Genomic DNA, 13,483 nt, shown 5'->3' on the forward strand with positions numbered 1-13,483 from the left:
ATACTTCTTTTCCAGGTCTTGGATGGGAGGGGATGGGAGGCCAGGGTAGGGGAGGGGAGAGCAACAACTACAATAACCAAAAAGAAATCCTGTCAGTTGTCAGGAGGGCGTAAAGCTGGCATCAGAGCAGATGAGCAGGTGGGCATTAACACAGGTTATGTGATGGTGACGAGTGAAAGAGAGTCTACTCCAATGCTATACATGAGGCCGGCCTAGAGTGGGGGCTGGGAATGGGCTCATGCGGGCAGCCTTCTTTACTCATTTCTGGTTCTTGCTTTATGATGTCTTGGTGCTTCAAGTCACTAGCGTTGCTGACTGCACCAGCTCATCTCATCCTTGAAGATGCGCTCTGTGACCCCACTGCGTAGCAGAATCTGCAGGCGTTTCTAGACGCTCCTGCTTCACGTCTTCTCCATCAAAGCCTAGCACTTTATGCTCTGTGACTATAACGTCTACGTTTTGAATATGGCCCCCAGATCAGTATACTTCTTTTCAAGGTCTTAGATACAGAACCCTTTCTTACCACTGATTTTTAGCAACCTACAATATCTTTCCTATCTTTAGGTCAATAATTGTCCATTTTTTTTTCAATCAAAGAAAACACATTACAGCTTCTCTTTGGCTTTCTGTGATTGCCAGCTAGTGCTTTGTTCTGGTTATTAAGTAAAACAAAGGTTATGAGGAAAAATAAACACCATGACACATCAACAGTGGATCTGATAACTAGACTTCTTGGTGAGTGCGAGGAGAGTCCTATGATGGCAAGGACACACTGAACAAAGACATGGGCACATTAAATAAAGAGACTGACTAATCATGTCCTATGAGGGAAGAAGGTGACAAGAGATTTCATGGCACAGAAATGCAAGCAATTAAAATATTGTTTTTCTTTTAATAGTTGGTTTAAACCTTGGAAAGTGGGCCATAGAGAAGAGGATACAAGTGGGTCATGTTGTGTAGGTCTGCCGTCCCCTCCCTTAACTGTTTACATAAGCATCCTTACCTGGCACTCTGCTCCTCTGTGGTATTAGAAGAACTCAGCAGTAAGAGCAGCAAGAAGGCTAGACAGCTCTGCACCCTCAGGAATTTTAGGCATATCACTTCACAGGCTTATTTTTTAAGAGCAAATCACAATCCCTGGGTAGGAAATTTCTTTGAAGCTAAAGGACAGGGCAGGGCAGAGGGGAGAGGATCAAAATGCACAAGGCATTTTAATAAGGTGTCTCAATAAGGAGACTGAGTCTCTGTGCAGAATCCTCCCAGAGAAGGGGAAGAGTCCTCCCAGGGAAGGGGAAGACTGTCTGGCTGCTCTTCCTGCTTGAAGAGAGGGAAGGGAGGCCAGTGTGGCTCTTCTCCTGTACAAACACAAAGCCCACAGCATTGAAACTCAGGAAGCTTCACCTCACTTCCACTTCCCTTCTAGGTAACCAGAAGCTGTCTTCACACTGGTTTAAAAAAAGAAAGAAAGAAAGAAAAAAGGACATTTAACCTCTCAAGTGGCAGAAGTGCAAGTTTGAACCAGAATTTCTTTCTCTGCCTGCAGTGGAAAAAATTAATTTATTGTTTAACTAGTTTATACATGTATGTAATTCATCTTGGTTAAGTTCATCTCCTACCATTATTTATACCCATGTTCCATCCAGTCCAGTCCTCCCATCCCCCACCACGTCTCCATTCCTCTTTCACATTTTTTTGCTGTTTCTGTTGTTTAGCTTTTGTACTAGAGTGGTTTTTGTTTATGGAGACTCCAGGTCTCATTTCGCTGGAAGCTGTTCAAGAGGAGATTTCTCTTTATAGCCATTGATTTTGAAGGGCCAGGTGATTATTTCCAGGATGCAGAGAAAAATGACCACCAGAGAGTGAAAATATAAAAACAGTGTTTAGAAAGCGGGGGGGAGGTTATAAATGCTACTTCCATATGTGATTTCCTCAAATGGGTTTCTCTCAATTGATCTGTTGTTGCAGTTCACCTACTCCTGGTATTTTTAAGGTAGTGCTGCATTTGTTTTTTTGTTTTTTGTTTGTTTGATTTTGTTTTGTTTTTTCGGTAGGGAAGGCAGTCTTTACTGTGCCTTTTGTCACCCAGAGTTCTCCTCGGTATGCTTTGGATACCCTGTTGTTGATTTTCCAAGAGCAATGAAAGTGTCTGCTTTCATTCCTTTCCAACTAATATTGGAATCTGGATGTGATTTCTTGGCTGGACAAAGGTGGAGGATTGACACCCCCCCACCCCCGCTTTCAGAAGCTGTTTCTGTTCTTTCCATCTGGGCTCCAGAACTTCTCATGCTTCTAACTAGTGGGCTATGGGTTGAATGGGCTTAAGAGAGGAAACTGCCACCACCATGGAGACTTTGCCTCTGGAACAGGACAGAAATCTGAGGTTAGCCAGTGAGTGGCTGGCTCTCTTCTGAAGGTCCCTGTGTGGGTCTCAGTGCCTTCAGCAATTTAATCCAATCTCTCAAGACAAGACTCTTCAGTTTCACAAAAGACTGTTGTCCTGTGTTCTTTGTCCTCTGGCCTCTTGTATGTGTTTTCTTCCTGCCCTGGAGATGCAGTATGGTAAGACCGAGTGGAGAAAGACAAAGAGAAGGGAAAAAGGACTTAGAAGTGCTGTGCAGAAAATGACTGGATAGGGCTGAATCCCTGCAGTGGACTGGTCAAGGGCCGAATGCAAGGATACAGCAGGAAGAGAATCCAGGGAATCCAGGAATTCCAAGAGCAGAGAGGAATGATAGTGAAGATGAGAAGGGCTGGGACAAGTTCCCAGGGCCCTCTGTTACAGACATCACAGTCCTGAGAGCTTTAAGAAGACAACTGTGTGTCATAGAGTCCCTGGGCATCCTCAAACCAGTGCGGGGGGAGCCACTTGCTCCACCATGCCTCTGTTCAGGTCTGCTTCTGGGACTCAGCTGTGAGATGGATCCCAGGCCTTTCTACGTTAAGCATAAACTCCACCACTGCATTGATTAGCTCCAATCATTTCTTCAATACTTCCCTCCTTTCTCACCGCCAAAGCTCAGGTTAGGTACAATATCCCTAGTTTGGATTTAAATTTATTTTTTAAATTGTATTCTTTTCCCATATAATACATCAGACTGCGGCTGCAATTTCTCCTTCACCACCCCTCCCAACCCCCGCCTCCCATCCGCTTCTCCTCTGTTACTCTTCAGAAACCAGCAGGCCTCCCAGGGATATCAACCCAACACGGCATAGCAAGTTATAGTAAGACCCTGTACAGGGCTTCAACCCCTCTGTCTTTTTTAAAGTAATGGCTTTGTGAGATGATTCACCAACTATATGGTTTATCTTTTTAAAATTCAGGGTTTTTTTTATATTATACATTCTAGGAATAATTCCTATTTAAAATAAACTCAAAACAAACAAATTACACATCATTTATACTGATCAGGATATTCAGCTCATTAAGTTTTTGGCTGTATTTTTGAGACAGTCTCACGTAGCCCAGGCTGACTCCAAACCATGGCTGTGTCAGTTTCTCAAGTGCTTGGATTATAGGCATGCCACCATTCTTAGGTAGGATTGTTGACTTATTATTATTGTATGATGTTTGCTTGCTGGTTTTCTGTTTGCTATTGTCCTTCCTGCCTTTGATTATTTTTTCTTCTAGTGGTTCATATGCAGCATGTTTTATTGATTATGTGGTGATTTTGTGCTTCACTAGAATTTATAGGATGCCCAGTTTTATTCATTAAATATTTATATATCAAGAAGATAATACTCACAAAGCCTCAATCCAAATTCTGGAGGTTAAAATGGGAACAAAGCACTTTTTTTTTCTTGTCTTTAAGTATTAAATTTTAGTATAGTGAGCAGTAGGGAAAATGAGCAAACAAACAAAATGCCTACCTACACAGGAACATAAAGCAATGGCATGAACAGGCAAATACATGTGTAAAACGTCAGTGTTAGTACATGCTGCGGGACTAATAACCTCCAGAAGGACAGTGAGTGTGGATGACGTCATCACTTCAAACAGAAGAGTAGGAGGAAATCTCTGAGTAAGGACTGTGGCCAGAGCATGAGAGAAGCTAGCAAGCTCAACAGCTATCTGGAGACAATCCCAAGAAAGGTCTTTATATATGTACAAGTGCCCTGAGGCAGAGGCATATCCGTGGTCATGTTCAGTTGTCATATATTAATGAGGGAAGAAATTGAAGATGAGATTAAAGTCATAGCTAGTCAGGATTCCTCACAGGACTATGTAGAACACTTCTAAGTTTTGGTGTGATTCTGAGTAAGGTGAGACACCACTAGAGAATTGTGGGAAGAGTGATCTCACTTCCTCATAGCAGATAACTGGTTGTTGTGCTGAGGACAGATGATAGAAGAGGCAGTGAAGAGGAAAGAACTCAAGAGTTTGTTGTGAAGAGTCAGCTGAGAGATGAATTTCAACTTGTCAGTCATCACAGTGTAAGAGCTGAAAACGTTCCCACCCCAGATTGATTTTGCTTAATTTAAAAAACATTTATTTATAAGTAATTCTTTACTGTCCATTTACAGAAATCTTATAAATATGATGTAAAGAACTCCAATATTTGCTTTGCCCAGATTCCTCTATTGCATTTTACTACACTGGTTTTTCACATTTTTAAAATATAAGCATGCTCCAACCTTCGAATTAATTTAAAGATTAGCTATGACATTTATTTACATATATACTACATATTTGCTAGTATTCACCCACTTTACCGTCTCGCATACCCTCCTGCTTCCTGCTGGTCCTTTCCCTTTGTCCAAAGAGTCCTCTTTCACTCTCATGTTGTATGTGTATATGTGTACATATGTGTATTCATTTGTGTGTACATGCATGCATGTGCATGTGTGCATGTGTGCATGTGTGTGTGTGTATGTGTATGTGTGTGTGCTTAAAGCTAGATCTTGCAAAAAAAAAGAAAAGAGAACAGATTTGTCTTTTGAGTCTAGTATACTTTGATTAAGTTGATGATTCTAATTCCATTCACTCCCTTGCAAATGACATGAATTCATTCTTCTTTATGGCTCAAGAAAACAATTCTCCAAATACTCATACCACATTGTCTTCAATTTCACTGTAGGCTGTTCCCGTGTCTTGGTTCTTGTGAAGACTGCAGTAACCTTGGCTATGCCCATATTTGTATAGTTTCCTGACTTCTGCTGTACAGTCAGGATGAGGTGGAATATATGGCTGTTCTAATTTTAATTTTAGGTTTAGGGTTTTTATTTTATTTTGTTCTTTTCTTTTTTGGTTTTAACAAGACAGGGTTTCTCTGTGTAGCCTTGGCTGTTGTGGAACCCCCTCTTTAGACCAGGCTGGCCTCAAACTCAAAGAGATTAGCCTGCCTCTAGCTCCAGATTACTAGTATTAAAGTCATGCACCACCTCCACCTGACTTAGTTTTAGTTTTTTGAGGAATTTTAATCCTGACTGATTCCATAGTGACTGTACTAATTTGCATTCTCACCAGGACTGTATAATTGCCTGCTTTTTTGACATCATCTTCAGCATTTTTAGAGCTTATTACATTTAAGTAGTCAATCTAACCAGAGTAAGGTGGAATGTCAGTGTTCTGTGTGTATGTGCATGCTTGTTTCTGTTTTAAATGTTTCCACTCTTTAAAATGAAAATATAATTACATCATTTGCCTCTTCCCTTTCCTTCCTCCAACCTCTTAGATACACACTCTTTGTTCTCTCAAATCCATGACCTAATTTAGTTGTTGACACATATTTATGCATACAATCACCCACTCACTCCCACACCTGGACACATACAGACACATGTGTGTACATACACACATATATACCCACATACACACCCCCTACAGCCAGTGCAATGCTACTTATATGTATTACATATATAGTACTCTCTAGAATAACATTGAGTCTATTTCCAAATGCTTTACTCAAGACCTGGCAACCGTTGCTGAATTCTTGTTTCTCCCTCAAGTTTATCTCCATTCCTTCAGTAAATCCTATCCTCTATACTATCCAATAATCTGCACAGGATCCACAGCCTCCAGATGATATTATAGTTGTAGTTGATAAATTATTAACAGAGCCTTAGATTAAGTAATAAAATTGCACCAATGTTGTTTCCTATCCTTGATTCTTATCTATGGCTAGCAAAAGAATACCTTTAATCTGTTAAAGCAAATAATATAATCAGTTAATAGGCCAATGCAAAGAACAGGCAATTCTCAAAATAATAAGTAAAATAGCCAAACAATATATGAAAAAGGTTCAACATCGTTAGCCATCAGGCAAGTGAAAATTAAGAGAACACTGGACTATAGGTAACTAAAGAATGCTGTGAGTGAGAAATCATTTTCACTAGAAAGAGTTCACTAAAGGCAATATCAATATCAGGTGGCCAATCCCAAAACCATACACATACTTACACTCATACACAAAGAATAAAATAAATAAATATTTGAAACATTATTTTTTGTTTGTCTATGGGTGTTATGTCTGCCTGTATGCCTGTGCACCACGTGAGTTAAAAGAAGAAGAGGGCATAGTATGCTTTGAAACTGGAGTTACAGATAGTTTGTGTAGCAGTAAACAGTTACTCTGCTCTGGCTCCCACCAGGTCTAACAAATGTTGCACCTGCCCGAGAGTTCTGGATTCATGAGTGAAAGAGACATACATGCCACTTAACTTTGATATGCCCTCACTAGCTCAATGACTGAGCACTTCTAAACCTCTCCGCAGCTAGCACACACCCCCTCTGGTATTCCTAAGTTAACAGCTTTAAATTTTACATTTCATCTCTGCTACCCCAGACATAATTGGGAGAGTGGTACCTAGAGCCACTTTCCCAGATTCCCACATGCTGGCAGTTCTTTCCGCTTCCTCCAGCTTGATATTTCTCCTATTCCTCTCCCCTTCAGTCCTTTGCTGGTGCAATCTAAATATCCTGCCTGTCTCCCTCAGCCATTGGCTATATAGCAATTCTTTATTATCAATCAAAAGAGCTGGGGGTAGGGCCCCTCAGCATTTGGAGGTGCAGCTTTTTTTAAAAAATTTTTATTGGATGTTTTATTTACATTTCATATGTTGTCCCCTTACCCCATCCCCGACTCACCCGGGAACCCCCTATCCCCTTACCCCTCCTCCTTCTTCTCTGTGGATGTAACCCCTACCTACCCCCCCACTCCCACTTCCCCACCCTCAAATTCCCACCCCCTGGGGCTTCCAGCCTTCATGAGGTCAAGGATCTCTTCTTCCACCTATGCCCAGCAGGGCCCTCCACTCTTACATATTCAGCTGAAGCCCTGGATCCCTCCCTAATTGCTCCCAGGCTGGTGGTTTAGACCCTGGGAGCTGTGGTTGGTTGGTATTGTTGCTCTCCTCATGGTGCCACAAACCCTTTCAGCTCCTTCAGTCTTCACTCTAACTCCCCCATTGAGAACCCCATTATCAGTTCAATGGCTAGTTGTGAGCATCTGCCTCTGAATATGTCAGACTCTTGAAGGCCTCTGAGGAGACATCCATATCAGGCTCTTATCAGCATGCACTTCCTGACTTCCACATCAGCATCTACCTTTGGTGACTAATGCACATGGGATGGATACTCAGGTGGAATGGTCTTCAGATGTCCCCTCCTTCAGTTTCTGTCCCTCACTTTGTCTCCATATTTGCTCCCTTGAGTATTTTGTTGCTCCTTCTAAGAAGGACCGAATCACCCCCACTTGGTCTTCCTTCTTTATGAGCTTCATGTGGCCTGTGAGTTGCATCTTGAGCATTTCAAGGTTCTGGGCTAATATCCGATAATCAGTGAGTGAATACCATGTGTGTTCTTTTGTGGTTGGCTTACCTCACTCAGGATGATAATTTCTAGTTCCATCCATTTACCTAGGAACCTCTCGAATTCATTGTATTTAATAGCTGAGTAATACTCCATTGTGTAAATATACCACATTTTTTGAATCCATTCCTCAGTTGAAGGACATCTGGGTTCTTTCCAGATCCTGGCTATTATAAATAAGTCTGCTATGAACATAGTTGAGCATATGTCCTTGTTATATGTTCGAGCATCTTCTCGATATATGCCTAGGAGTGGTATAGCTGGATCCTCAGGTAATGTTATATCCAATTTTCTGAGGAACCGCCAGACTGATTTCCAAAGTGGTTGCACCATCTTGCAGTCCCACCAACAATGGAGGAGTGTTCCTCTTTTTCCACACCCTCGCTAGCATCTACTATCACCTGAGTTTTTAATCTTAGCCATTCTGACTGGTGTGAGATGGAATCTCAGGGTTGTTTTGATTTGCATTTCCCTGACGACTAAGGATACTGAACATTTCTTTAGGTGCTTCTCGGCCATTCGAGTTTCTTCCGTTGAAAATTCTTTGTTAAGCTCTATACCCCATTTTTTAATAGGGTAATTTGGTTCTCTGGAGTCTAATTTCTTGAGTTCTTTGTATATATTGGATATTAGCCCTCTATCAGATGAAGGATTGGTAAAGATCTTTTCCCAATTTGTTGGTTGTCGTTTTGTCCTATTGACAATGTCCTTTGCCTTACAGAAGCTTTGCAATTTTATGAAGTCCCATTTGTCAATTCTTGATCTTAGAGCATATGCCATTGGTGTTCTGTTCAGGAACTTTTCCCCTGTGCCCAAGTATTCGAGACTCTTCCCCACCTTCTCTTCTATTAGTTTCAGTGTACCTGGTTTTATGTGGAGGTCCTTTATCCACTTAGACTTGAGCTTTGTACAAGGGGATAAGAATGGATCAATTTTCATTCTTCTACATGTTGTCCTCCAGTTGAACCAGCACCATTTGTTGAAAATGCTGTCCTTTTTCCGCTGGACAGTTTTAGCTCCTTTGTCAAAGATCAAGTGACCATAGGTGTGTGGGTTCATTTCTGGGTCTTCAATTCTATTCCATTGATCTTCCTGCCTGTCTCTGTACCAATATCAGGTAGTTTTTATCACTATTGCTCTGTAGTACAGCTTGAGGTCAGGGATGGTGATTCCTCCAGAAGTTCTTTTATTGTTGAGAATAGTTTTTGCTATCCTGGGTTTTTTGTTATTCCATATGAATTTGAGAATTTCCTTTTCTAACTCTGTGAAGAATTGAGTTGGGATTTTAATGGGGATTGCATTGAATCTGTAGATTGCTTTTGGCAAGATGGCCATTTTTATTATATTAATCCTGCCAATCCATGAGCATGGGAGATCTTTCCATCTTCTGAGATCTTCTTCAGTTTCTTTCTTCAGAGACTTGAAGTTCTTGTCATACAGGTCTTTCACTTGCTTGGTTAGATTCACACCAAGGTATTTTATATTATTTACAACTATTGTGAAGGGTGTCATTTCCCTAATTTCTTTGGGAGTCAAATTAAGATAAAGCATTAGAACCAATTCCTAACATGTTTAAAGCTGCTTTGTGTGTGTTAGGAAATGAATCTGGGACCTATGGAAGAAGATCTATGCTGTTAACCACTGAGCCAACTCTCCAGCCCCTGGAGGCTTTTTTCACATCTCTTTCTTCTCTCTAAGGACTTTCAAAATTACCCTTTCCCTGTTAGGAAACTAAGTAGCAGCTTAGTTCTTTTGCCTGAGGAATTCTGTGTCTTTCTAACATAATTTATTGTTCTAAAGTGTTCAAGAATTACATCTTGGTTTCTATGTTTGTATTTGGCACAGCATTGTCATTATTTGTGATTGGACATACTTAAAACACACACCTTTCTCTTCAACCCATTCTTAACTTTTGTTCAGTATAGGGGCAAGTTGTCCTATGTGGACCTTTGTCCAACCTTATATAGTTCCAACTTAACCAACAGAATGTCCGTCCAATGATATGATCTTGTTTGCTTGGTTTTACTCTAATTTTCATTCCATTGCACAAATAAAATAACTTCCAAGGTGAAGACATAGAAATGTCATATGGTAATCTAAAATTCTCTGCATCTCTTGTAATTTCAGGCTAAAATAGGAAATACTCATACAGCCACACACTGAGCCTTTGGTAAGACTCCTTAGCAGACACCTGCACTCTCTTCATTTATCTGATGTCTCAGTCGTAACAGGTGACTGACAATCCCCAACAGATGCATCCAAGCCTTTGCTCAAAGCCTCTTCTTTCCCTGGAGTGCTTTATTTCCACCTCTGCACAAGAAGAACTTCAAAATGTCCTTCAAAATCCAGCACCTATTGCAGAACTCTGCTAAACAGTTTTTATTCTTTTAAAAAATATGTATATGTTTTATTTCTTAAGATTATAATTACATTTCACCCTTCCTCCTTCTCTCCTCAAGCCATTCAATATACCTGTTGCCAATCTTCTTTGAGTTCCTGAACTTTTCCCCATTGATTGTTATTGTATGCGTGCGCGCACACACACACACACACACACACACACACACACACACACACACACAACCTGCTCAGTGCTTATAATGTTACTTGTTTGCATGTTTTCAAGGATGGACATTTAGCACTGAATAACTATTTAGTGTACTCTTCTCTGGGGAAAACCATCTCTTCTACTCCCAACTTTTCTCTGTTGCCTGTAGTTCTTTGTGTATGTTGAGACCTCATGGGTTTTCCTTGTCCATTGGCATGTCAATTGGTATTGTCTATATTCAGCTCATATTTGAGCAGTGATATTAGTGAGACTTCATGAGTATAGCTTCTGAAGTTACTAGGGGACACAATCTCATAGCAAACTCCCTGATCCTCTGGCTATTTCTTTCTGCTCCTTCCACTTGATATTTTCACTCTTTATCTTTAACTTACAACTCTTCTTTTAAAATTATGTGTGTTTTTTATACACATGAGGATTCTGTTAAGTAATTTATTTTCCCATTTCTCTCCTACCTCGGAGAAGAAAATTGAAATGTAGAGGTGTGCTTTATCCATTCAAGACAATCTATATTATCTACTGTACAATAAACACTTAAATAATATTACTTAACAACTAAGGTGAGAAGTCTCACTGTAGATCATAGTTCTTAATCTTTCTGTAATGGAAAGATGCCTTGGAAATAGGCTATAGAACCATGAGGATAGGGGTTTGGATAATATTACTTTGTAAAATTCTATAACATTTCCAGGAGTCTCATTTTGTAGGCTACTCACTAGTGTTAGTTCTATCATGGATTCTTTAAGAGACAGTCATAGAAACCACTTCCACATCTCACTTCTGATTTTGAAGTATTCCTGGTGAAATGAGCAGTGACCACACAGCCCAAGTGAGTTGTGGCAAAGCATCAGAAGGGAACTGTCAAGATACGAGGAAGTCATCACCAGCTGAGCTTCAGACAAACCTACATATATGGAAATTCAAGAAACGTAAGTATCCCAACACACTTCTCATTCTCTAGTTGTCTGGGGATGTCATGGGGGAGGAGACTGGCTTAGGATTGCAAAAGTCAGTGGGTCCTGGTCTAGTGTATCATGTTAATAATTGTATACATCTTCCATAGATAAAACAAGCCTGGGGGATGCTTTAAATAAGAGAATTAGAATATTTTATGATGCAATTAGGACTACAGTCTGGTTGTCTAGCTGTGCATTTGGAATGCACAAGGAAAAGAAACAACCTGGAGGTATGAAAGAGAATATTCTTACATTGGTAAACCTAGGAGTGGGATGAATGAAAAAGAAGTGGGTATGAGAAGCAATATGACTTGAATCTAGATTACACTGGATTGCAAAGGACATAAATGACAGAACAGGGTAGGCACTCTGCTTCTGACCAAAAGAGATCAAAGAAGAGTTTTCAAGTAAGAAAATAAGAGAGGGAAGAAGATCAAAGTTTAAGACAAGGCTTCAAGCTGGTCCTTTAGAGCCAATCAGAGACGGAGAAGGGGTACCTGGTCAGGACAGGTAATTGCTGCACAGACAGAGAGAAGGCTAAACTCCCTGAGAGAGTTTTCTCAGGGGCCACAGATTGCTTCTATTATCCTGACATCAGTTACTGGTTTAGAGTAAATCAGGAGTCTATCAAGGGAAGGTTCAATAAGGTCACAGAATTCTTCAATATTATTTCACTCATTTAGTTAACAACTCATATCCACTATTAGAGCATTAAACATATGTTTAAAAGTAATCAAAGTTAAAAGCAAATACACAAATAACCATAATATGGAGTTAAATTGGTGATTAACAAACCAAGGAAAAGATGACTATCAGACATATGCAAATCATTCTGAGTTGCTCTGAGAATGTGTACGACAAACAAGTGTTTCTGGAATAATGGTCCAGGATGCACAGGAACATGGCAAAGGTGGACTCCTGTAGAAGAGGAAGCCTGAGGAAGAGGTGTGGGAGAGACATCAGAACTCCAGTAACTCTTGTTCATGCTATGACAAGACAGTTGCTATGGCTGTTTCTACCAGGGAAGCAGAAATGACATCCCTGACTTACCAGGAGGTCAATGGGGATCAGCTGCCTTGTTGGTAAACAGTTTATGTTTTATTAAACAACAGCCATCTAGGTACATAAATAAGTTTGCAGCCTTTCCTGGATGCAGAAAGCTGCCATAGCTGTCTTCAAGCTTCCCAGTGACAGCAGCCCTCCTGTCAGGGATGCCAACCCCCCCCCCCAGTCTTTCCTCCTCTCCACTCTGTCTCTTTGTTTTGTTTTCATCTTCTTTCTCCTCTTTCCCTTACACATTTTCTTGACATATTGTTTGTATTTCTTTCATGAGTTTATGGAATCATTACAGATAGAGTAACTATACCCCCTTTTCTCTATAACATTCATGTATGAGGTGGTGTCTTTAACTAACTTTAACTACTATATGTCAAACATTCTATCCTGGGTGCCTTCTAGGTTTGTTTGTTTGTTTGTTCATTTGGGTTCGTTGTTACTGTTTGTTTCCTCTTCAAAGTGTCTGTCGCCTCGATCTCATCCCCTATTCCTTGTGGGTCTCCCAGTCTAGCAGGCAAATGTAGAAATGTGTATTTAGTGAGTCAAGATTCAAATGAATTCACCTTGACTAATTAATGATCCTGTTATGTCTTGTTTGAAAAACCAATGTGTAAGGAAATGAGACCTGCAAGGCAGATATTCACCACCACTAACATCAAATGTCATATAAAAATTGTCAAAGATTTCAATGTTTCTGCTTTAATCTGGATATAACATACAATTCTTGGATGTGATATTGATAAAAGTCATTTGGTTCAACATGGCATCATTTCTCATAGCTTAGAAAATGGTCTGTTGTGAATATAACAATGACATTTTTGGCTACACAATTGTTTCTGTCACTCTTGGACTCTGTTGTTATGATACTGGACTTGCAAAGCAATGGCCATAAGCTATTCATCCACATGGATAATCAGTCACCCTTATGAGGGAAAAAAAGAGAAAAAGAAGAAGGAAAAGAAAGAGTTTATGTTATTTAGTTTGAAAGTCTCAGCATTCCTGCAGTTAGTATACCCTCTGTTTAGAAAGTCTTCTTCTTTTACATATCCCGTCTCTCTCTCTCTCTCTCTCTCTCTCTCTCTCTCTCTCTCTCTCTCT

General features: G+C 40.2%; 1 protein-coding gene across 2 annotated transcripts in view; it reads left to right on the forward strand.

The window, feature by feature from the left end:
- Window positions 1-13,483, forward strand: part of Gpr141 (G protein-coupled receptor 141) — a 60,807-nt gene that overhangs the window by 32,414 nt on the left and 14,910 nt on the right. For both annotated transcript variants that reach the window (XM_028789270.1, XM_028789269.1), the window contains one exon: window positions 11,166-11,302. The gene's annotated coding sequence lies outside the window, so the exon portion shown is untranslated. The remainder of the gene's footprint in view (window positions 1-11,165; window positions 11,303-13,483) is intronic.

Source organism: Grammomys surdaster, unplaced genomic scaffold (genome assembly GCF_004785775.1).
Source record: "Grammomys surdaster isolate TR1022 unplaced genomic scaffold, NIH_TR_1.0 125807, whole genome shotgun sequence".
Classification (NCBI taxonomy): Eukaryota; Metazoa; Chordata; class Mammalia; order Rodentia; family Muridae; genus Grammomys; species Grammomys surdaster.